This window comes from Leptinotarsa decemlineata, unplaced genomic scaffold (genome assembly GCF_025532065.1).
Source record: "Leptinotarsa decemlineata unplaced genomic scaffold, Ldec_3_MD MMD2_tig00004307_RagTag_RagTag, whole genome shotgun sequence".
Taxonomy (NCBI): domain Eukaryota; kingdom Metazoa; phylum Arthropoda; class Insecta; order Coleoptera; family Chrysomelidae; genus Leptinotarsa; species Leptinotarsa decemlineata.
In genome coordinates, this window is record NW_027412606.1 from 16,885,685 (window position 1) to 16,911,874 (window position 26,190).

At 34.3% G+C, this 26,190-nt stretch overlaps 1 protein-coding gene across 5 annotated transcripts in view; it reads left to right on the forward strand.

Moving 5' to 3' along the window:
* Mp (collagen XV/XVIII-type protein multiplexin) overlaps positions 1–26,190 on the forward strand; it is a 423,852-nt gene that overhangs the window by 291,985 nt on the left and 105,677 nt on the right. The window lies entirely within an intron of this gene.

Genomic DNA, 26,190 nt, shown 5'->3' on the forward strand with positions numbered 1-26,190 from the left:
TGTGCATAAAAAGAAAAGTGTGCATAAAAAGAAGCTCATTCCACAAGTGTATGCTAAACAGTTAGCACATAACGCTCTGTCTGTGAGTGATCTTAAATTTTTGAAATCGATTGGATTGAAAGTGAGAAAATAACAATGGTGCTCGAAACAAACAGTGAAAAGTTGAATATATTCAATGAACCAGTGCTCGATCATTCTCTCATAAGTTTACATGAGCACACATATAAGCCCTATGGATCACCGCTATTCAGGAATTCGGATGAAATCAGAATTGCAATCAATAATCAAGATGTTATACTAGATATTGCCGACAGCTTCATTTACATAGAAGGTAAATTCACCCCCAAAGATGTAGCGAAAACATGCTATCTCTCGAATAATGCAATTGCATTTCTCTTTGACGAAATTCGTTATGAAATGGGTGGTGAACAAGTGGCTGTTGTTAGAAAACCTGGGATAACATCTACAATGAAAACCATGATATCATTTGGACAATCTCATGCTAACACATTATTGACATCTGGTTGGGGACTTTCACAATTGAAGCAAGATATCTTGGATACAAACAGTCATGTTTTTAGTGGAAAACTACCACTGAAATATTTGATGGGTTTTGCTGAAGATTACAACAAAAGTATCTTGAATGCCAAACAGGAATTGATTTTGATTATCGCTCGATCATTCAAAAACTCGTATATAGGTGAGGTTGATGCTGATTTGGAAATAAATAAAATCGAATGGAAAATAAGACATATTGTACCAGATGATAAACACAAGCTAAAACTTTTGAGTAGAATAAACAAAAGCGGTCTGAATGCCAAAATCAAGTTGGCGTATCGTATGTGGGACCTCTATGAACTACCATCATTACGTGGGACTTCTTCAGACATATGGGCCATCAAAACAACTAATGCATTGGAAACTCCTCGTTTTGTCATCATCGCATTCCAAAGTACTACCACATCTGAAGATAGAACACAGGATATTACAAAATTCACAACTGCTGATATCAATAGTATTCGAGTATACTTGAATTCTGAAGTTTATCCATATGAGCGTTGGAATTTGAATTTCGATAAAAAACTTGATGCTCCTGCTTATTATGCTTTTGAGAGTTTCCAGCGAAGTTATTATGATAAAGATATGAGTGAACCTCTGATGGACATTGGGCAATTTAGAGAGAATCCACTATTCGTCATCGATTGTTCCCATCAACCGAATGCAACAAAATCATCAACTATTGATATAAAGATTGAGTTTGAGACGAGGAAGACCAAGTTTCCAGACAACACTAAAGTATATGCATTAATTTTGCATGATACAGTTTTAACATACAATGCATTGGATGGTTCAGTTCATAGCAGATATTGACACTTTTTTTCACTCTATCATATACTGTTTTATGATCTTTTTTTTATTTGTAACTGACTTATATCATGTATTGTATTTTATATCATATTTATTGTTTTGTAATCATTTTCTATTGTATTTCATGAGATTTAAATAAATAAAACATGAAAATAATTCAAAGTTTTTTATTTGACATTATTTATGATTTACAGGAACATACAGACTATCTAAAATAACTTCTTCCTCATAATCATCATTTTCGCGACCATCTTCAATTTCCTCTCGATTTTCATCATTCAATTCAAAGTGATGAATAATCCATTCTGGCAAGTATGGTTGGAGGCTATACAGGAATCTTCTTAGGTTCAGTTCAATCATAACCTCACAAAGTTGCCACAATTCCAATTCATTATCCAAAAATTTGTTACAAACTTCTGCACCACTCCAATAGTTCTCAGCATCACGAAGGCATAATTCGATTTGTTTTTCATCATAGCATACACTCATATCATAATTGCTTGCATGTTCGGCTCCATCACCCAACACCTTCAATTTAGACGACAAATGTTGAACCGATGATTTGAGATCTACAACATCGACCCAATCTTGACTTGCGTACTGCATCCACATCTTTAAATGGTGGAACTGAAATCGAATAAAAAAAAACAATAAGCAACCTCCAATTTTTCAGTGATATAATACTCACATTCCCATTTTACTTGTAGTTACAAAGTGGGTGTATTCAACTAAGTTAGTAATGTTTATATTTCCATATAATTATCATCTAATATATGAATATTAATGAAACAATAAGAAATTCATTATAATTACTATTATTATTCAATCATATTGAATTTGACTAGAGTTAGCGTTTTCACACCAAAAAACTTTGTAAGCTATGACCTAAAGAAATTCGCTATAAATTATTACAATTATTATTCAATCATATTGAATTTAACTAGAGATCGCGTTTTCATGCCAGCAAAACTTTGTTGGCTCTGTCCTAAATACACCATCGTATATTTACCACCTGATGAGTTGATACAAGATATATCGTCATCACTGAATTGCAACGAAATACGTTTTGGTAGCCATGTTTTAAATAATTTATCATTGCTCACATCTTGCAAAGTTAATAAAATTGATTTACCAAATCGTGTAGAATAAGTTGACATATTTTTAATTATGTACACTTCATCAATTGGCAATGATGATAAGGCCTTTTGCTCTAGTATTTCAACCTCCTGTACAATCAAATTATTAATTTTATTCAAGTCTACTTTTGAAACGGACATGATGATAATATATATGAAAATATAAACAATTTCCAACAGACAAATACACTCACCGTCTTCCTTCTATTACGAACTGAATAACACTCTACCAATTGCTAACTGCTGCAGATATATTCGTCTACTGATTTCATAGTGTGCCAAGCATTTCTTTTATATTAAACAGCGCGAGTCACCCCCACCATGAAACCGTGAAAGGTTCACAATGCTAGTTGCTATCCACTAGAGATGCCTGACGTCACAGCCAAGCCCATCTCCCAATTTGATGCGATAACAGTTGCAGGCACGAGCAAGCAGTGATCGTTGCGCTCTCGGAGAGGGCAGACGTTTGCACAGTCCTCGCCCGCCTGCGTGTCACCATCAATAGCGAGGGTAGGGTGATGCGTTACGTCACATCATTCACTGCTTCGAGAGCGATAGCCGAACAAGCAATTGTCGTTGCGCTCTCGGAGAGGACAGACGTTAGCACAGTCCTCGCCCGCCTGCGTGTCACCATTGATGGCGAGTCTGGGGCGTTACGTCACATCCTTCACTACATCGAGGGAGGTGAGAGCAGACTGATGAATACGCATTACTCTGCCACACGTCGTGGAGTGAACATGTCGCTCTCTAGCCGTTGAACGGTTATTGCTGTGACGTCACTCCACTACTAACTTGGTGCCCTCACACCGATGGAGCATTCATTACTTGGAGGATCTTCGAAGTATGCAGACGTATGTTTGTACATAGACAAACAAGCACATGATGAAACCCTGTACCGTGCATTCTCTAACACACACACACACACACATACACACACAAAATCTCATATGAAAAAAAAAAATCTGAACGATCCATGCACCAGACACTTCAAGGTCACAACGCCTTGACTTCACTGCACAACAAAAAAAAGCAAATAACACGTCATATTGGTGGGGGGAGGATTAGAACCGGGAAAAAATTTCTGAAAGATCCATACACCACACCCTTCAAGGTCACATCACAGTGACTTCACCAAACAACAACCAATAAAAAAGCAATTAATACGTCATAGTGGTGGGGGGAGGCTTAGAACCGGCTCAAATCTCCTACTAGCTATAGTAGGTATGAATAATGTATACAATTCTTGAATTATATCTCATACATTTTTTGTCAAAAGGCAGAATTCATTTTCTGATCTTGTCATTTCAGTACCGCAATCAGAACTTGCTCTTCCATTGAAGCATTGAAAATTATATATAATAAAAAGCGGTAATAGTAGTCATTTCTTGAAAAAAATACAAGTAACAGGAACATCTTTGAAGTTGAATATAGTAAAAGATGTGAGACGATTACATAAAGGAAAATGATTTTCATGCATTACCAACCGGAGGACATTGCATGTAAAACAATGTAACGAAGTTACATGGACATTGGACATTGCATGTAAAACAATGTAACGAAGTTACTATTTTCGCACACAGAACTCATTTATCTACGAGGTAGTCTATCTGGTTTTCTATTACAAGTTCCGCAATTGTATCTCGGTTATTTTTTGGTTTAAAAATATCGTCCATGCTGAAAAATATTCGGAAGCGTGCCGTGAATTCAATACGCTCATCAGTTAACCTTCACAGGTGCCGTGAATTCAATACGCTCATCAGTTATCCTTCACAAGTCTACCTTCACACAAGTTTTTTCACCCTCTTCCCTTACGTTTTTCTATCCATTATGGTATTCATCACTTATCATGTGAACGAATTTTTTTCAAGCGTTTTCGGCCCTTTTGTGGTATTTGCCACTTGGGCCACCTTTTCATTACGCGTCTTCTTTCATAATTTCCGTTCCTTTGTGGTCGGTCGGTAGCCTGTGGGTTCGACGTGGGGCTTTGTTCACTCACTCAAATCGGCCGCCGTGTTGGTCGGTGGTTCAAGCCCCAGGCAAAACGATCTATTTTTCACTTGCTATCGTCCAACCCGAGTTAGGAATCACAATCGGTTAACGGAAAACATATTTTAAACATATTCGTCACTTGGATCTGTTCGAAACTTCACTCCGTGTTTCCGGCTCCTTGTTGAATTCGCCACTTGGAGTACTTATTCTTTACGCGTCTTCTCTTACGTTTTCTGATACTTTTTGGTATTCTGGGCCATCTTTTCGAATCTTCCCTCCAAAATTTTGTCTTCCTTTATGCTATTCGCCGTTTGGGCTACATACGCTTCAGTGCAATCAAATTACGTACCTATGTCGAGAAATGTTCATTATTCAATGGAAAGCTGAAACAGTTGCGAAGTCATTGTTCAACGTTTTGTGTTAAGATTCGGTACATCTTGTGAAGTTGTTATTCACTGTTATTATTATTATTTTTATCCCCCAAGGGTAAGCTGCGCCCTGTCCTCGTAGCTCCGACATATTTGGGAAGGCGCGCCAGCATTATCAGCAAATGACCACTTCCCATACCGTGGGGTAGATGACAATTGGGTCCGAGATTCATGTGTCCTAAGCAGACGCAATGAGTCAAGAATGATAATATTTTGCATTTGTCTCGTCAAAATTTCTTCCTACATGATTTCAACATTCTAGGGTAGAGAGGGCAGCATTCCACTAAGAAATTGAAATCTTCATCAATATTATTATCATAAATATTATTATAAGATTGGTGAGTCATCGCCAAGTATTCACGACATATTGTATCACTTGTTTGAATGACTTTGTCATAGCATTTTTTGAGAGAGATTGCATTGCATTTTTCTTGAAGTGGAGGACTGTATTATGTTTCGATTGAGAATCATCGCCCGAAGTATCCATCAACTCCAATTACAAAGGGAATGAGCACTTGATACATGAAAAATATTGAAAAATGTGATTTTGTATGTTGATATTGAACCACTGGTAATGTCACTTTTTCACAAAACATAAGACTGGAGTGACTGAAATGAATAGTTACACATTTAAAATCTAACATATCACCTCCTGATGCAACAAGGTTTTGAGAAAGTCAATCAAATATCATTTGGTGGAGGAATGAGTTTCGAAATTGGGTGTTTCAATACTCCATTACCAGTTTTCACCACAGTCCCTCTGCCTCTATCATTGCCTGAATGGGTGACAACGATTTCTCATAATTTCCGTTGTGAAGGGGCCACATTGTCGTCTTTGATGATGACGATATCATCCACTACCATTTTTACATTTCTTCGATTCACTGTGCCCTCTAATGCAGAATATGAAAGTATTCTACAAACCACTCATTCAAAATGTTGGAACATCTGTTATACTGACACCTTGAAGAGATATTACTCTTGGAGACCGCAACGTCATGCTCAGGAGATTGAGGTACTTATTGAGACACCAATAAAAAAATGACATTTTGTTATCAACAACGAGTTTACTATGAGGTCTTATGTTATTCCAGAAACTCACTCCATAATATGTATTTTAATCTGGGTACATACCACCTAATCCATGTCTTGAGACATCGTCTTAGGACTTTCTGCACTTGATATCCATCTCCATTTTTTGCCCTTTGTTGAACAATAAATTTCAGCCGAAAAGGTTGTTAACTTATGAGCTCAACATAATGTAATTGTTGAATAAAATCAACGAAAAATTCTATTGATATTCATAGATATTTATCTGATCACGGATGTGCAAATTCTGGATCATGAAAGTGCTGCTGATAACTCTATCTTTGGTGGAGCTGATGTACCCATTGATGCTACCTTAGATTTGAAAGAAACTGGTTGCAATGAATAGAGTGGAGCATAACTGGGACGTAAATAGATATGCTCCATATGCCTGTTCGGAGGCATCCCAAAATCCATGCAGTCGTTTCCAATCACAATATTCCTCAGAATGTTCAGAGTGGCTCAGTTATTGAGGTGCGCCAGATTTCATGGATTGGATCATTGAATGCTGATAACTTTCATCTTCACTTCTAAGCGACGCTGCTGATTGGGATGACAAACTCGAATTATATAGTATCTAAATTCCTGATATCCGTCCAATTTCTGCCTCATATATTCACTTGACCTACATCATTGCTTTCGAAATTTTGTACGAACGTGATGATGCGTGATATATTCCCTTTGATGTCTTTCTATCACTTTTCGTTTTGTTTCGTTGTTCATTGTGATGAATAGAGATATAAAGGGAATCACTTACTGAAATCATAAATAGCAAGAAGGAGACTCTCGTTCAGATATATTTCAGTGATTAAATTGAAGGAGGTATACTTTTAGGACAGACTAATTTTTCGAGAGAAGAAAGAAACCAACTTCAAAAAAACTTTTTATAAAGAAATGTAAATCATGCAAGTAACTTTGAGATACAAACAACTCTTTTATATAAACATTCAGTTTGTACTTCGAACATTTAAAATGGAATTGAATCAGGTATCATTCACAGAATTACTACACAATATTGTATATGAGAGGTAAAACCACTCATACCATGTCTGCAATGGCGGACATCGATGTTTCGGAATAAAACATTTGCCTTATTGCTTCTTCAGCATCAGTCTGAATAACATTAGAAGACTTTATGTCACGAATTAGTTGAATCTTCTCATGTCATCGATGACAGTACGTGATAATATTAATCGTTCATTCTATTTAATCCTAGATATAGGAATCTTGTTTGAATTGAAAGGTGTATAGAGTTAATTTTTAGAAATTGATTGCTTTCTTTCGTTCTTTGGAAGATTTTTACAGTTTTTTGTATGGAGATGGAGAAGTAGAAAGCCAAAACCTGTCTTTCTCAAAGGTTTTATGTGGGAATCTTCCAAAAAAAAAAAAAGAAAGCAAATAATTTCAAATTAAACTCTTAGCAAAGTGATGTTATTCTATTTTTTCGTTTTAACTTGAGAATTCCGTTCAAACAGCTCTTGTGCATTGAAAACGGAATCAACATTTTTACTTAAAATGATTATGTTGAGTGAGATACTCATTTGTTGACTTTTCTTGATATTCCCACGAGCCTCGACTCTTTACTAGTTTACTGTTAAATTGAATATTGTACTCACATGCAGAGCTTTCGAAGTATGTAGGGCAAATAAATCATTTCTTCAATTCCGTTTTATCAATATCTACAACTCACGAAAGTGGTTAGAAAAAATCTCGACACGTAGTTTGGATTCCAAACCCATTAGGTTTGTGAGCACTAAGGGATTATTCATCAGAATGGAAGACACTTATTTCCACTGATAAAAATCGATATCAAAAGACAATCCACAGTTACATCGTAGTACGGGTTTAATTTCAATTCTCCTTATCTATACATAAATGTCATTCAATTTGTTTCTCATATTGAATAAAACATACAATTGATCTATAAAATAAGAATAATAATCAAATAATCTCTATAACTAAGATGATTGGGCGTTTCATTAATTGCGTAACCAGGATCAACATCTACAGCAAATTCGTATATCGTATGAGACAGTGTGACGTTATAGAAAGCTCCAAATGTAATGATCTATCTGTGTGTATGGTTCGTACTTTTATTATATCCACAGGTAGATCTGATGCGTGATATAGGTTTGGTTTGAGAAGAGCACACAAAAACCCTAAAATATGGGCTAAACTATTTGCAGGTCGGAAATCAATCGAGTGTTAAAAAAAATTCGCTTTTCAGCGTATTATTCTTCGGATTCGAATAGAAAAATTCTCTTGGGTTTTCTGTGTACATTTCAGGCAAAATATCTCATCTTATCAAAGCTTCAATATCATCAATTTCGTGAAATCACGAAACAGGGATATTGATACTTTTTTTGTTTAGTCGTGTCACCAGATGCGTAAATGCATAATTCCATGCCTTCTTCAATGATCGGTATACTGCTGTACGTATGGAAACTGGGTAAAGTTGAACTATATTGTGAATATATATATATATATATATATATATATATATATATATATATATATATAATTTATATTCATTTATTATTATTATTATTTATATTATCATTTTTTCGAATGATGCATCTAATGTTCCTTTATTTTCAGTATTTTAATATTAATATTGAAGAAAAGTATATATATGTATATATATATATATATATATATATATATATATTTATAAATATATATATATATATATATATATATATATATATATATATATATATATATATATATATATATATATATATATATATATATATATATATATATATATATATATATATTTATTGCGGAATCCGCGAAATTGCGGATTTTTTTACGTCATTCGTCATTGGCTTTCAGTTTTTAATTGTATTCTGCAGAATGCCGCATTGGAGTGATTTCACGCCCATTCCAAGTTTGCGTTAAGACATTCTTCATTACTCCGGTAACAAATAGGGCGCTTGCTTTTCCGCCAACTATTTCGTCTTCAGATTTGATCCGTCGCCACGTCTTTCCTTCGTGTTCTTTATCAGCTCGATGTCTAGCTTCAAGAGATGTATCTTGTAAATATGCCAAATTGCTGCTTACAAGCTGAGCCTGAGGGGTTAATACCAGGATAACCCAATGCAAGGCGTTATTGTATATAGTTTCGTTCCAGGACCGCAATACTGATAGCCAAGTTAGTGTAATTCGAAAGATTGATAGGCATATTAATGATACCTTCTTCGTGATGAGTCAGCATGAGGAATGATAGATGACGCCGATGAGAACTCCACATGTGCAAGTTACAATTTTATTGAATCTCTCAGCCACCGACCAGAACGTGGAGGTCATCCTACCCATTTATTTTTTTCATCACACTGGATAAATCCAATTCAAAAATAATACAAATATTACAAGTGTTACAAATTCAAAATATTACATATACATATTACCAATTCAGAGTGACTTACGACTAGCACTTACATAGAAATTTGAACATAGAACATCGAGCTCTAACATCATTTAAATCCTTTCTCACCTTATTCACATTCATATAAAATAAGTCAAAATCATGTTTGAAGATATTTTGATTCTGTTGATAGGTGATTGCTAGCCATAATTAGTTGATATTACAACAGTGACTGGCTGTGGCAGTGGCTGGCAGTGACAGCCACAATGAGTGGCTGAATATCAGTATTTTTTTCTACTTTGGCATACTCATATTGCTCTATGAGTAAACCCAATTTATAAGCAAAGCATCTCAATCATTTTTCTTGCACTCTTTCAATTTGTTTGACGTAGCAGTCAAAGTGTGGAGAACTGACAAAAGAATGAATCCAACATGAGAATAGTAGAATATCCTCATTGTGTTATGACCGAAGTCTTTGCATGTCCTGAAGGTGAAGTGGCAACATTTCATAAGCTGCTGTGATTTCATTAATGTGTATAGAAAAAGTGGGTTAGAGGTCGATCATGAAGAAGAAGAACTCGGGTAAAAATCAACAAACAATATCTATATAGTGGGAAGCAGATCGTGTAAGCACAGTCTACTTCCGAACACGTAACAAACATCACTTCACCTATAATATAGTAGGAAGTGGATCGGGTAAGATCGATCGACTTCCCAACACTTAACAGAAATTACTAGTAGATGACTAATGATACTTAGTCGAAACGTCGTGAGATCAATCCATTTGAGGATAATAGCACAGAATGCGGATCAAAACACGGAAATCAGTTCAACGTATCCCTATCCGTGAGAACCTTAGATTTAACCTTGCAAACATTTACGGGGAGAAGAGGTCAATCAAGAAGAAGAAGAACTCAGGTAAAAATCAACAACCAATATAGTAGGAAGCAGATCGTGTATGGACAGTCTACTTCCGAACACGGGACAAACATTACTTCAACTATATAGTAGAGAGAGGATCGTGTGAGGTCGCTCGACTTCCGAACGCTTAACAGAAATCACCAGTAGATGACAAATGAGACATTGTTAAAATATCGTGAGATCAATCATTGCACAGATAGTACAGAACGCGGATCAAAACCCGAAAATCAAATCAGCATATCCCTATCCGTGAGAACCTTAGATTCAACGGATCCTTTGGAAAAACGGTAGGTCATCTGAAATGTGGCGTCAAGAAAGAGGTGGAAAATTAGTAGATGGAAATGAATGAAACCATTCGATTAATCTAGAGCATTTGGAAAAAGACAATTCCTATCATTCGAAGATATTGTTGAAACGGGAAAGGGCGGTGATGATGATGAAGTTTTCTACGAGTCATCATCTCCAACATCAATGGTATGGTGAAGTTCATGGAGTAATATCCGCCTATATCACACAAATATGTCATGAAACGTTTGGCAGTTCATTAGATATTAACGAACCAGTTCAGGACGAGTCCTCTTCGAAATGGATCCTCGGTAGACAGTACGTTGACAGGCATATGGAATAGGGAGTACTTTCACCTAACCATGACTGGGTCGTGGCAGAGCTACACAAACTCATTTGTTTATGTATACTCCGGCGTCAACGTGGGTCCCGACGGTCTTGGTGAGGAAGAAGCTGTTGGTTACAGTGGGCCGCCCGCCTGGTTACTAGTGTAGGGGGCCGTCAGTTCTCTCAAAATGTCATTCACTTCAATATTCATTCGAATTTGACTTTATTTTTTTTAAATACCTCACTTTTGGACTCCACACGGACCACGACATCCACGTGCCATCTTTGAGAAAGGTCGTTATCGGCACAACCGTCCTCTGTCGCAATCGGAGAGGAAGTCCCTGAAGTTAGCTAGTCAAAATGTTAGTTTCCAAAAAAATTTACCAACAGAGTGGAAGTGAAGATAACTACGTATGTTTGCGTAAGAAATGGCAACTGTTTTCACGATATTTATTCAAGTGTTTTTAAACCTACAACACGTGTTTTGTATCAGTCCGAATGAAATATATATTAATATACATAAATATCTATTTTTTTCAAATAACATACCGCTGTGACTGAAATTCATTAACAATTCATTGATTAAAAGATAATTTCATGTGATTATAAGTGAAAGAAGTGGTTTTTAGTGTTTTCACTTATTACTTTGAGTACATTTGTAGAATTTGAGGTAAGTTGACGGTATGTATTATTTATATACATCATGAAGTGAAATAAAATTTTAAATTCTTATTCAACGTGTAATAAGTGTAGACATAAATCAATAAATTGATCATAGATACAAGTTCGAAAAAATCAAATTATCTCAAATATTTAATTAAATCAAATATTTCTTTCATGAAAAAAATCTTAAAATTTCAAATAATAAAATTCGTCGCCAGGTTGTTCCATACACAGTACAATATGACGATAGTATCGGAATGAATTTCAATAAATATTTGTAATATATGAATAAACTAAAACGAATAATCGAATAAATCACAGCGAGAAATGATTTAAAGCATACAAACTTCTTACGTGCGTACATAAGTAAACACACATTCTTTTTTTCATTGCCAACAAATCACGTTTTCTAAATCAAGTCACTTCAGTAGTACGTGTGATTTTATTTCAACGAGAGATGTTAGTGAAAATAAGGCTGAAATAGGAGGAAGCATAAGGAAAACAATAGATGATTGAGTCAAAAATATATGCAAAGACAGGGTCAATCAAGGAAACGGCGTGAATGAATGTAAGATTAATAGTAAAAGTATATCAGTTGAACCTATTTCAACATATCCAAGTAAATGTTCATTTATGTGTGATAGTTAATTGACAATGTGAATAAAATAAACACTTTACACATTACTGATTGGAAAACTAGCTAAAAACGTAATCATAGCAAGTTTTTATTACAGTGTAAATATCTGAATATCTATTTCATCAACGTATATTTCTACTACTTTCAAATGTATACAATCCTCATTACTAGAGAATCCCCTCTTTTTAAATATCTACCACAATACTTTACTAAATTCTCAGAAAAAAAAATAAATATAGAAATAAGGTGTGGAAAGCAATAAGACTCGAATTTGATCTGACTGAAACGAAAGATTCAGTTTCAAAAATTATACCATTCTCAACTTTTCAGGCATATGATACCAACCAAAATCAACTTTATGACACACTATATGATAAAACTAGATACTCCCAAAAATTTGAATTTAAAAATTGACTTGAAAAACAACAAATTTCCACTCCTTTTCAAGTTAAAAAAAAATGGCTAGTGAATTGTTCAAATTGTGAAATACCAAATAAAGTTCAATATTAATTGAGTATGATCCATTTTAGCCTATGACAACAAGAATTTTCCTTTGAAGGATATCATCAATGATGTTAAGTATATAATTGGTACATCACAAATAAATGAGGAAGAAAAGATCAAAAAAACAAGGCTGTAAAAATTTTGACCAACTTCACAAGATCTAACAGATTCATATTGAATAAAACATCTAATACCTTTGATGATATTGGAGCCACTTTATCAGAATCACAAATGAAACCATTCGTTTGTTTCATGTCGTTTTGTGTTGGTGTGTTGTCTCGGAATTTTGTCTGTTGCAATGTTTTTTTACTTTTTTCGATATGTATCTTATGTGTCTGATAGTTTTACAGATAGTAATATCAACATGAAGATACTACTTTTTAATGAGTAATTTAATTAATAACACATTATTTCTTGTAGAATTGAAACGATAATAATAATAGTATGAGTTTTGGGGGAGATACGTTTATGAAAATTCATTGTTACTGAGCCCTGAAGAAGAGTTCAATTGAATTCAAAACGTCGGCAAGGAAACAATTGTATTTTTTTAGAAAAAAATGATCCTATCACCCAACCAACCTTTCTTCAGAAAAAATATCGGTTCACTAAATTAATTAACTTAATATATATTTTGAGTTGAAATCTTCACAGCAGACTAGATACAATGGGTTTTCTAAATGAAATAAAGACTATTTACGGTGATGAGACATCGGTCGGCAAAAAAAACAATTGTTCTTTTAAAAAACAAATTGATCCTGTTACCCAACCAACCTTTCTTCAGAAAAATTATTGGATCACTACACTAGTTAACTGCATAATTGTAACTTTCAGGTGAAATTGGTCACTCAGGTGTTATGTTACGTTAAGGAAAGGAGAGAGGGCACTGTTAAATGTAACAGCGTATTATATGGGGGAGGGGGTGGAAAATTTTCAAGCAGGATACAAATTTGGAAATCTATCCAGTGATTTTTTATCTACTGGTATAAAACAAATTACGAAATTATTTGTGATTCTCAGATAATTCGTAAAACATAAAACTTTATTTTTTATCGACCTTTTTTGAGTATTTGTTACCTTCCACAATCTGGAAAATATAAACATTATAATGGAGAACTTTATACAAGTGTAGAAGGGAAAACTTTTTAGTTTACATCGATAAGTTACTGCGTAAAAATCAAAGTATTTTTCACAAAGAAAAATCGTCTATTCATCAGTAACTTGTCGTATTTATCAATTTTGCCTATCAAAAAAAAATTGTTAAGAAATGATACAATACTCATCTCTTACGTTTCGGAGGCCAAAATCTGCCTCCGTCTTCAGAAATGGACAAAAAAATTCTATATATCCGCAGTTATTCCTTTTTTGATTGTTTATTCCTTCACTTCTTCGATAGATGTCAAAGGAGTTTTGAAATATGAAATTATGTCTATTTTGTTAATTGACAACTGAACCATTCGATGTAATACAAGGTACTCTCCGATATCAGTCTGTTGCCATTTCGCCACTATCCAAATTTATCTTCAAGATGGGTAGCCAAGTACGGTCTATTTCTAAGGAGCTATTCGAAATACAATTCTCTTCAGACTGAGAATATACGCTGATTCTTTTAGCTTACGTCTATTATATTCTCATGCGAATATATAGAATTTTTTTGTCCATTTCTGAAGACGGAGGCAGATTTTGGCCTCCAAAACGTAAAAGATAAGTATTGTATTATTTTTCAAAAAATTTTTTTGATAGGCAAAATTGTTAAATACGACAAGTTACTTATAAATAGAAGATTTTTCTTTGTGAAAAATACTTCGATTTTTACGCAGTAACTTATCGGGGTAAACTATTTAGTTTGCCCTTCTACACTTGTATAAAGTTCTCCATTATAATTTTATATTTTTCAGATTCTGGAAGGTAACTAATACCCAAAAAAGATCGATAAAAAATTGATTTTCCATCCACAAAAAATGACTTTCGTTGAATATCATAAAACTTCATGAGATAAGAAATACGATTGACTCAATACTATGTCAGTTTCAGTTCAATAAAATTTTCTTCAACATTTCAAGATGTATTCTCCAATAGCCTCCTCCATCACTTTCAGCTAGTTTTATTTCGATAAACTTAGAGAATGCTTTCTTCATGTTGACTGTAGAAAAACCTGTCTGAGTTTCAGAAGGTTCATCTCGTTTTTTTATATGTTATATTGTTCATGTTGATGATTCATTTCGAAAAAGTTTTTCGAATGTTGATAGCTTCGAAAATGTCGAGGTTACAAAACTGAAAAAGCTGTTTTTCCTGAATATTTTGTGTGGAAAAATGCAGGAATTTTATTCAGTCGAATGTTTGATGGTCTCAGGATCTTCAATGAAATGAAGGATGTGATCGATTTATTGGTAATTTCAATAAGATTCAGCGTGTCGAACGTTCCATTCTCACAACTGTGACAATTTTGTGATCCCTTTTTGAACATTTCAGTATCAGCAGTTCGACCATCATTTGAAATGAATTCGACAAATATATGTCCTGCTGTGGTGGAACTTCCTGATATGCATTTCTATTCTAGTTGCGTTCCATTGTTTCATGTAACCGGATGTTTGAACGCATTATTGACAAACGAATGTGAATAGACTTCATTTTCAGTTGACATCGACTGAAAAGGCATGTATTTTCACGTTTTGGTTTTGTGTCAACTCAACGCTGTTCCATATATCTTCTAACTTGATCGATATTTTAGTTTTCTGTGTAGTTTAACACTTATTTCACTTTGTTCTCTTGTGCATGCAAAATTAATGAGAACACAATTGATAATAAATAAGAAACATAACTTTGAGTGTAATAATTATATATGTAATAATATTCCGGTCATTTATGTTCAAAGATTTAAGAAAACAGTAAAAATATTATTAGTTAAATGAGACTTCTCTACAAAGTGGTAGTGGAGCTTTGTTCAAGAGATAAAGCTGATATTAGCTAACAAATCTGTATCTCACCACGAATCATTGAATTTGGTTCGATTCCAGTTACGATAATAAACATAAAAATCATTGACTCTACTGAAAATATGTTCGAGAGTTGATCACCCATAGTGTCGAATGTAATGAACCCACTTTGTTTTTCATTTCCATTGAATAGCTTATGAGGTGAGAATAATCCTTTCAGATTATTATTCAAAATACTATAAAATAGTATAGTTGTTTTCAAAGCATACAATTAACTCATCAAGGTAGGTATTTACTTTAAGTGACGCATAATACAAGAGAGAAGTTTCTCAGTAATGAAATCAATACATTGAATAATTCTACCCAGCGTTATTGACCAAATGTGAATTAATTAGGGATTGTTCCTTATCCATCATCCAATAATTGAAGATAGAAATGAAAATGGTTACAAAATAACTCTTCGCAGGAAATTGTGCTCTTTAAGGAATATCAAAATTACTGGACACATTTTAAAATACACAAAAAAAATGTGGTTTTGACTCGAAATAAAATCCTAAAAGGGCTTTGTATCTCAAGATATGCTGATGTGAAAACTCATTTCATCATCTTACGACAACGCATGCATGCAATTCAACAATCAGAAATGTTTAAGGTGAAATACCACTTTCCCCTTGCATGTATTGCGGTAGTGAGCTTCCAACGTTTTACACTATTACACCTTTTTTGTTTTACAAGTTGAAGATTTCCAATTAATAACCATAAAACCATAAAACTGAATGCAACAAACGTGTGTGAATACTTTCACAAGTACATTTCACAAATAATACAAATCATTTGCACAACTCAACTCAGAGATAATTACGAAAAATTATTAGATATATAATTTCATATTTATGGGCCTAAATAATTGAAATGCGATCTGTTTTTTCCGAAATTCAATGGAATGAGTGAGTTGAGTATTGAAGTAAAAAATAATAAGCATCAAACAGAAAATAATATGTATATGTCACATAAATATCTGAAGACTGAAAATAAAACTATTCAATAATATGAAGAATTGAAATTCAAAACATCAACCCTTCCTATGTCCAAACAGTGAGATCTGACAAACGCCTGACGGTGACCAACTTGTTCTCGGGATAATACCATAACATATATTGGATTAGATTCGGCAGAGCGGCAGACATTTTTGTATCACCACACATGAGAAAATTGCAGAACTTCTCTGGAATTATTGGAATGATCATATACAGATCGGTTAGGGAGTATCACCCCTCATCATTTCCCTCATCGGTACCAAGGCATTACTGCTGCAGATGTGGGACTCTCAATTGGTTCCATCAACGCTCCATCGCAAATATAAAACTTTCGTTTGAACAGAATCTGTTTCAAACACCATGAAGTATATTCAACGCAATACTCCCAGCAGGACAAAAGCATCACATGTGCTAATATGGTAACAAAATTCAAATCCCATTATTATGTATATTTTCTTGAAACAGTCATTAGACTAATCTGACAGCTGTTAGAGTTTCAATACACGGAATGTTTCTTTAACTTCTCGAATTCTGTTCATGGAATTTAACTGTTACTATAATAATTTTTTCTAGTTCAATTAGCTCTTGTCTCAGACGACTGTTTTGTATGTGCGGTGAAGCGTCAATGAAGCCAGTACAAGACGTGTGAATCAGGAAGAAGTTGCCCATTTTAGAACTCATCTGACGATTCAATATTCGCTATTCGAGTGATTAAGGAGATACGTCAATGAAATAGTCGCATGAAAAAGGGTAACTCATACTAGATGATTCTTCTTTCGGTCCATACAAAAATTTGTTGATCGTTTTTCGAAAATGAAAAGTTGGATAACAAATCTGTGAACGTCATCTTGTACACCTTGAAAAGTGGTATGCAATGAACAAATCGTAAAAACATCTTGAGATATATTCGAATGATAGTTACGTTAATGTGAAAAACTTATACACTATCTTCAAAAACGGTCAAACATATTAGAAATACTTCAGGAAAATTTCTGGCTAATTGTGGAGTTCCACAAAGCTCGAACCTAGGACCTCTTCTGTTTTTACTTTTCATTAATTATTTGTCTTCAACTCTTGAATTTTCGGAGTGCTCACTTTTTGCAGATGACTTAAAACTCTTCAAACGTATTCAAACTGTTCGAGACTGTACAGGTCTGCAGAGAGATATTGATAAAACCATTGATTAGAGTCTAAGGAATGAATTATATTTCAATTTAAAAAAATGTACTGTACTCTCAATCACCCGTATTAAAGGGCCAATTCTGTTTGAATATGAAATGAAGGGAGAGATCCTAGAGAGAAAAACTGAAATAAAGGATCTTGGTGTTACCTATAATTCACAATTCAACTTCTCCACTCACATTAATGACATGATTAAGTCCGCTAATCGTATTTTAGGTTTTGTTATCAGTCGGTAGCCAAGCGGTTCGGCGTGGGTGCTTTGTTCACTCACTCGAATTGACTGCCGTGTTGGTGGGTGGTTCAAGACCTAGTCTGAACGATCGATCTTCACTTGCTATCGTCCAACCCGTGTTAGGAATCACACGTTAAAAGATAAGACCTCGTTAATCCTTAACTCGCACAAGTTTCAACTTCTGAGGGTTTTCGTTCGCAGGGGTGCGACAGCTGGTTAATGGAAAAAAAAACAGAAACAAACAAACAGAAACAAACATCGAATTTTGCCCATATTAACACCATTAAATTATTAAAGTATTCCCTGGTCAGGCCTAAACTGGAAATTGCCTCAATTATTTGGTCCGAGGAATATCAAACATATTTAAATGATTTGGAAAAAGTACAAAACAAACTGTTGAGATATTTGTATTTTAAAAAGTACCACGTGTGCAAAGCTTTCTATTGTTTCTATCTCTTTTACTTTAATTTCTTTATATGTGAATTCACCATTACTGAAAGAGGAATTTCTCTTATTATTCACGTGATTTCGAAAATATGCCATATTTTCTGTAAAATTTTGTTCAAGGTTCCTGAAATATTTGTTTCTTCCAATCTTATCAGATTTCGAACTGTTTTTCTCACATTTTTATATATGTCATTTTAGAAATCATAAGTAAATCGTAATCTTCTTTCTATACCTATCCTTCCCTTACAAATGATCTTTGATCTCTTTTGTAAACCATATTGGAAACCGTTTTCACCATCATATAGTGTGTACTCGAGTACACAAACTTCAACTATTTAATTCCAAACGTTATAGAATTCACCTTAAGCTCTGTTTACATCAACTTTTTCACCTAAAACTTTACTCCAGTTAGCTTTCCTAATACGATGAGTCATAACTTGAAAATCAGATTTTCGAAATTATATAGTAATACTTTTTAACAGATTCATTTTCGAATTCATTATCAATTGATATACTGAAGGCAAGATGATACATATCTTCATCAACTAGAAGTAATTCGTCCCTGCTCACTTTGCAGCTATTTGTGTTACTTTCTGAACTGATTACCATATCTAATGTTCTGTTCTGGAAGTTTCTTACATCATTGAATAATCCAGAACTATTAAATCGCATGAAATCATGAAAACTAGATAGTATACTATTTGAAATACTATAGTCATAATTTATAGAGCTGATATTAAAATCTTCAATTCTGGAAGTGTTACTCATCTCCGATATATTATGTTGTATAAATTCAAACATCGACTCACATACGCTATAAGAACATCCCGGAGAAACATAAAGGCCACATAAAGTATATTTCACTCCACTCATCTTGATTTCCATTATAACTGCTTCAAAAGTTGTACTGGTTTTTTGAACCTTCAAAATTTTAATTTTTTTCTCACAGCTATCAGAACCCCACCATCCCTTGATTTAATCGTGATTTCGAGATCTCTATTGGCTCTGATTATATTAAATATATCGCAATCTACTATTTCACCATCTCGTATGCCCTCTTGCAGTCATGTCACAACGGCAGTTATTACATCATAGTCACCCTCTGAAATACCTCTGAAAAAATCACCACTTAGTGTTCAACCCCCGACAGTTCTGGTAGTATACATTTAGTGCATGTGACATATCAATATATCATAGTGTAAAGGCGTTTCTAAACGGGCAACATTTTTACTGCAATATGTGGCTGCAACACAGTGGCCGGCAAGATTGCCAGCAATAACAGCCAGACTATGCAATACTGCGTAATATTTTTAGTATGGCCCGGCCATATAGCTACATATGTTTGGTATTGCCGCATGTATTTATATGTGTTGCAGCGAAGTTGCCGGACGATCGCTTGGCGAACGAACATACTCTGCAATATTCCTTTGTTTTGGCTTGTTTAGGTAGTTTTGGTGGTATTTCGGAGGTTATATTAATTAATAAAATGACTAGTACGTGGTCTAATGAAAAGATTATTGATTTTATAAATGAGGTACATTTACATCCTGAGTTGTGGAATGTGGAAACCGGAATATATAAAGATAGAAATGCTAAAAAAGATGGATGGGCTGTTATTTCCGAAAAATTTGGTATAACCAGTGATGAGACTTACAAAAAATTCAGAAGCTTGAGAACTTACGCAAAGAATGAGGAGAAAAAGAAGATTAAAAGCGGTAGTGCCGGCGGTAAATTAGTGAAATGGTTTGCTTTCGACGCGATATCGTTTATTCTTACTCAAGATAGCCCGAATACCGGATTGGACAGTGAGAATGCAACACAGGTGAGTATCTTTATTATTGTATTAATGACTGATAATGTAGGTACCCACTACCCACGGAGCTAAAAATATTTTGCTCCCTTTCAAATGAAAAGATAACTGGATTCATGTTTTGTTCTAAAATGGACTTTTCGTAAACGTAATTATTGAAAACATAAACAGACATATCATAACGAAACGTACTACACAAAAAGGATGTAAAAGACCTGATGTATTTTTTGTCCGGTGGATATTTTTATATAGTACAGTGATATCAAGTTCTTTGTGCTAAATATTTATCTTGCCATGCCACTCGACCCTGCTCTGTCATAAAATAATTCATAAACTCGTCTCTCATTGCTTTTGCTCTTGTGGTTGCATTTCTCCCCAGTTTTCTTAAATCTGCTAAGTGTTGGTCATCCAATCTCCACGATCCTGGTGTTACTGTTCCAACGTCTATGTCTTCACAATCAAAGCACCCAGGTGGTGAATACAGAGCTTGTGCTGTTGTGTTTCGTCGCAGAAAATTATGCAAATATGCACAAGCTAGAACTATACTCTGTACATGCTTTAAGTCGACATTAATAGTTGTGTGTAATATACGGAAAACTGAAGCCAAGATACCAAAAGAGTTTTCCACAATTCGGCGTGCCCTGGATATCCTGTAGTTACATACACGTTTAGGAGACCCTATGTTCAAATCTATTGTATAGGGCTTACAAATATTCACGGTTAAAGGAAATGCATCATCTGCCAGGAAAACGTATGGTGTTAACATTACTCGACCAGGGAGGGATTCAGGAGGCGGTATGTTAAGATTTTGGCTCAGGAGTGCTTTCCCAAAAGCTGTATGCCTAAAAACTCCCCCATCGGATATTCTTCCTTGAACGCCAGCATGTACATACAAAAAATTGTAACGTGCATCTGTTACATCTAAATTCTGTATCTAATGAAGAAATTGAATTAGATATTTTTTTCTTTATATTATTTAGCATTTCTTGCATTTTCAGGTGACTGAAATCCCAGACACTGACAACAGTGCTGACCAAGAAGATTATGTTGATTCAGAAACATCGGACTCTGCTATCCTCACATCCCACTACAAAAGCACGTGTCTCTAAGAGCTCTACGACTGCAGATCCAATTTTAAAAAGGGCTCAACAGATTATACGTAATGCTGGTGAAAAAAAAAGGAATGAATATAGTGATTTTGGAGAGCATATAGCAAAAAAGTTGAGCAAATATGATGCTCACACCTGTGCTCAGGCAGAACTGAAAATAATGCAAATTCTGTTTGACTGTGACATGGGAATGTATAGAAAACAATGTTCGTCTACCAGTACATCGTTACAGAGTCCTAACGACGATAGTAGGAGCAGAGCTAGCACTTCACAAAGCCAATATTTAGACATATCCCATTCAAACACCCAGGCAACGCAAAATACTTTCCAACCCATTATCAGTGATCAGTATGAACACTATGCCTCTCCAGGTCCAACTGCGTTTACTACAAATTCTGTTTATGAGACACTTGTGTCGGCTACTATCCACCAATGTGATGAGTGATTCTTTGTTCAAATTCTTACTATCAATTACTATATTATTATTACTGCTTACTTACTATTATTATTACTTAATAAATCAATGTTGACTTACCTTCATGTATTCTTTCAATCCTTCTATTAAGGCTGCACAAACTTCTGGAACAATAACAGATATTGACGAATCTGACACTCTGAACAAATACATCAAGCTTTTATATGAATCACCAGTCGCTAAAAACCGTAGAGTTATCACCAATCTTGTGGTAACAGGTATTGCTTTTCTCATGTTTGTATCATTTCTTTTTATTTTTGGTCCAATTTTGTTTAAAAGAAACTCATAGTCACTCTTTGACATTCTTGAAAAGTTTTTAAATAACTTATTATCAAGACTTATTTCTAGACTCAAGTTATCTAAAGTTTCACGCCTATTGAAGTAAGTTCGAATCCATAATCTTCTCTTATTTTTCTTCAACTTTTCGTTTTCTTTTAAAACAATATAAGCCGCCGCGAAAAGAATCATTTCGTCGTCAGCCATTGTTGCCCGGTTATGTAGCTCGTCTACGAAACAAACATTTTTGATTACATGCGCCACACTGTTGCAGGTAAATATTGCCGAAATATATATTGCCGGGCCATATCCTGCTGCCAATGTTGTCATTATGGCTGGGCTATAGTTGCAAATATTGCTGCAACATATTGCAGTAAAAATGTTGCCCGTTTAGAAACCCCTTAAGCTTTCTTTACACTAACAATATCAATTTCAATGAAGTAGTATATTCCTATAGTGATTGTTCAAAAATCAAACATAATAATAGTGAAGAAAAGACAATTGAAACTTTCTACATTTTTTACCACTTTCATTTGTAACTATTGTTACTGCAGTTTCATCCTATAAGGACAAGGAGTTTAATGTATAAGTTTCAAAATGTCCTTATCTCATAGGACGAAACTGCAGTAACGTTAGTTACAAATAGTAAAAAACACTGAAAGTTTCAATTCTCTTCTCTTCATTATGATTTCCTACCACGTAGTAACGGCTACATCCATCAATTTATAATAATAGTGCTCATAAATTAACAGATTTCCTTCATGTTTGAAAAAATGTTGACAAATTTATATATACTTAGGTTCAAACACAGCTTCAATAACTTGATTTGTTTCCATTTAATGAAGATGTAAAGAAAAGCGGTAATAAAAAAAGCTAGTATAAAAACAAAGAACTTTTTCCTAGACAAGTGTTGCTAAACCTGCTTCGTTTATAATCTGCTTAACAGCGTTGCCTACTCTCGCATAAATTCTTTTATTCTTGGACCAAACCATTTGTCTGCCCAATTCAATTCTGCCACTAATCAACAATTTATATGCCTCATTGGACAAATTCTCGTTGACATATATCTTGGACGTGCGAAGTACCCTGCGGGCGAAGAATATTTAATTTCTTTTTCATAGGGTCACAAATACCACCACAACTGTTCTATCTTTTGTTCCATTCATTTTCGCTACTATCTAGACGTTATAATTATCCGTCCGTGTACATTCGACCTTCATTGCTTCATTAAAAATAGCTTTTGATATAATGTTCTCCTGATTCTCCTCCTTAACTCCTACTAGAGTCAATGAGTTTTATTTGGAGTTGCGCTGAATTATCTCCACTGAATTCCTCACAGTCTACAAGCCCATTTTGTTTACGTCAACTTCTTTTTCCAAATAGGCGAGTTTAGTAATTATATCTTCCAGTTTCATTTCAATATTATCTTTTTCTCACTGATTTTAGCGATTCTCTCTTCAATTATGCTGGTGAATCTTGGTACAAGTTTGGTAATCAGAGATTCTTACATGTGTTTGAAGGTAATTGACAATGTTTCATGATGAATTTCACTAGTTTGGATTTCCATTGTCTAATATATAAAATGATTTAAAATCCCTGAAACAACTGAAAAAAGAAAAATTCAAAATGAATAGCTGAAAATAACAATTATATTAAGCAAAAATAACCTGAAATCAAATAATAGTGAAATAAAATACAAGTGAAAATCGAAACATCGTGAACTAACGTGGCTTAGAATCTCTCAACTTTTTATTCCATTTTCACTTCTTTATTTTTTGTTCAATCGTTCTATTTTTACTTGTATTTTATTTCACTATTATTTCATTTCAGATTATTTTTGGTTAATATAATTGTTATTTTCAGCTATTCATTTTTAATTTCCATTTTTTTTGTTATTTCAGGGATTTCATATCATTTTATATATTAGACAATGGAAGTCTGAATTAGTGAGATTCCATTCGTCCATCATATTGGGATTATTAGTACTTCTAGTAAGCTGAGTCATTTCCTCACTGCCAGAATAGCTGGCAACAATGTTCTGAATTTCATCGTTAATCAATTACACCACAATAAACAACTCTCAGCACAAACTCCTCGAATATTTGAATCAAAATCTGTATCATCAAACTCTTTTTGATAAAACTGGGAGTTTCCACCAAAATTGGAAATGTGAGAATGTCTCAAAAAAAAAGAAGGAAGCACTAGATTTAAAAGAAGTAACTCCATACAAAGATGTGTGGATCATGCAATAAACAAACGTTCTCCAGTTTTGAGAACAAATGATGGATCTACTAGACAGGAGTGTAGTACAAAAAGAAAACGTTCTATTTTCTGACGAATCAACGTTTATGTTGAATGGTGTGGTAAATCGTCAAAATTGTCGTTATTGGGCAGACAGAAACCCACACTGGATGAGCGAAGGCCACACTCAACATCCAGAAAAAGTCAATGTTTGGGCAGGGATTGTTGGTGATCGAGTTATAGGACCCATTTTTTTTCCAAGAAAATCTCACTGGAGCAAGATATTTAGAATTCTTCCAGGAGAACCTAGTTCCGAATTTGGCTATTTTGCTCCCTTGTCCCATAAAAGCTGACGTCCCGAATAGAAACATCTGGTTTCAACAGGACGGCGCGCCTTCTTATTTTGCAAGATCTGTCCGTGAATACCTGAATGATGTATTTCCAGGCAGATGGATTGGCAAAAGAGGACCCTATGAATGGCCACCTAGGTCTCCGGATTCAACACCTTTGGACTTTTTCTCATGGGATTACTTGAAGAGCGAAGTTTTTAAGACCAAACCTGCAAATATTGAGGATTCAAAAGAACGAATAAGACAGGAGTGTAGGCTAATTTCCGGCGAAGTAATCAAAAATGTTCAAAACGAGTTTCAGTTACGTTAAGGGTATTATCAGTTAGTAAATGAACAACATTTTGAACACTTGTTGAAGAAAGACTATTGAATTGAATTCATTTTTTGAATTAGATAATGTTTCTTAAATATCTTGTAAAGGACAAGGAGTAAAAAATTTAAATTTGACAGGCATGTGCAACTTGTTGAACCCTTCATTTGAAGTCATAAAAAAAACAGAGTTGTCATTTAAAAAAATATCGATGACGTCATATCTCATATTTGAGACACATTGAGCATATTTCCGAAAGAAACAACACCTTTGATTTAGTGAATTTTTTTCAAGTTAGAGACTCGCACTGTATATCCACTATATTTGAAAGATACTCGTGGCTTTCAGCTATATCCCCGAGCTATCGGGAATATATTTAAAATTACTGGGTGTTTTCATACGGGTACCAAATCCTAGATCCTGAATACTTTGTATCACTAATATATCCAAGAATAATAACTGCTCGTTATTTGCTTTTGCAATTCCATATGTGAACTCAATATTAGAGGACTTGTTCTTCATATCAGTATCCTCACGCCCGAGGAGTAGATAAAACTCATTCCACGACATAAAGCCGTAATTTTTTCTTATAATATCATCCAGATTTGGTACAGAAGAACTGATAAGGCAAATATTTTACGGCGAAACATCGGATGTCTACCAGTGAGGATGACAGTGTTCTTTGTAAGTGTAATTTCGCCTCTTCCATTAGGTATATTGTGTAGAAATCCTGTGAATGATATCTGATTCAATTCCATAACGTATGTTCATAATTCAGTATAGTTCATACAAAAGTATTTTTATCGAATGTGATTCAATATTAAAATGGAAGTAGTTGTTTTGAGGGGCTTTTTTTCCAGTTTGTGTCTGAAAGTCACTTCTTGCATGATTAACACATCTTTGTAGAGAATCACTTTTTTGAAATTGATTGCTTTCTCCCATTCTTTGAAAGAATCCCACATTTCTTTGTACGAAGAATTTTTTCAGCTTCAGGTTGACGTTGTTGAAAATTCATTAGGGTAGCAAATGAATGTTTTTTCGAATTTTGAATATTTAGACAGAGCCGAAGGGTTC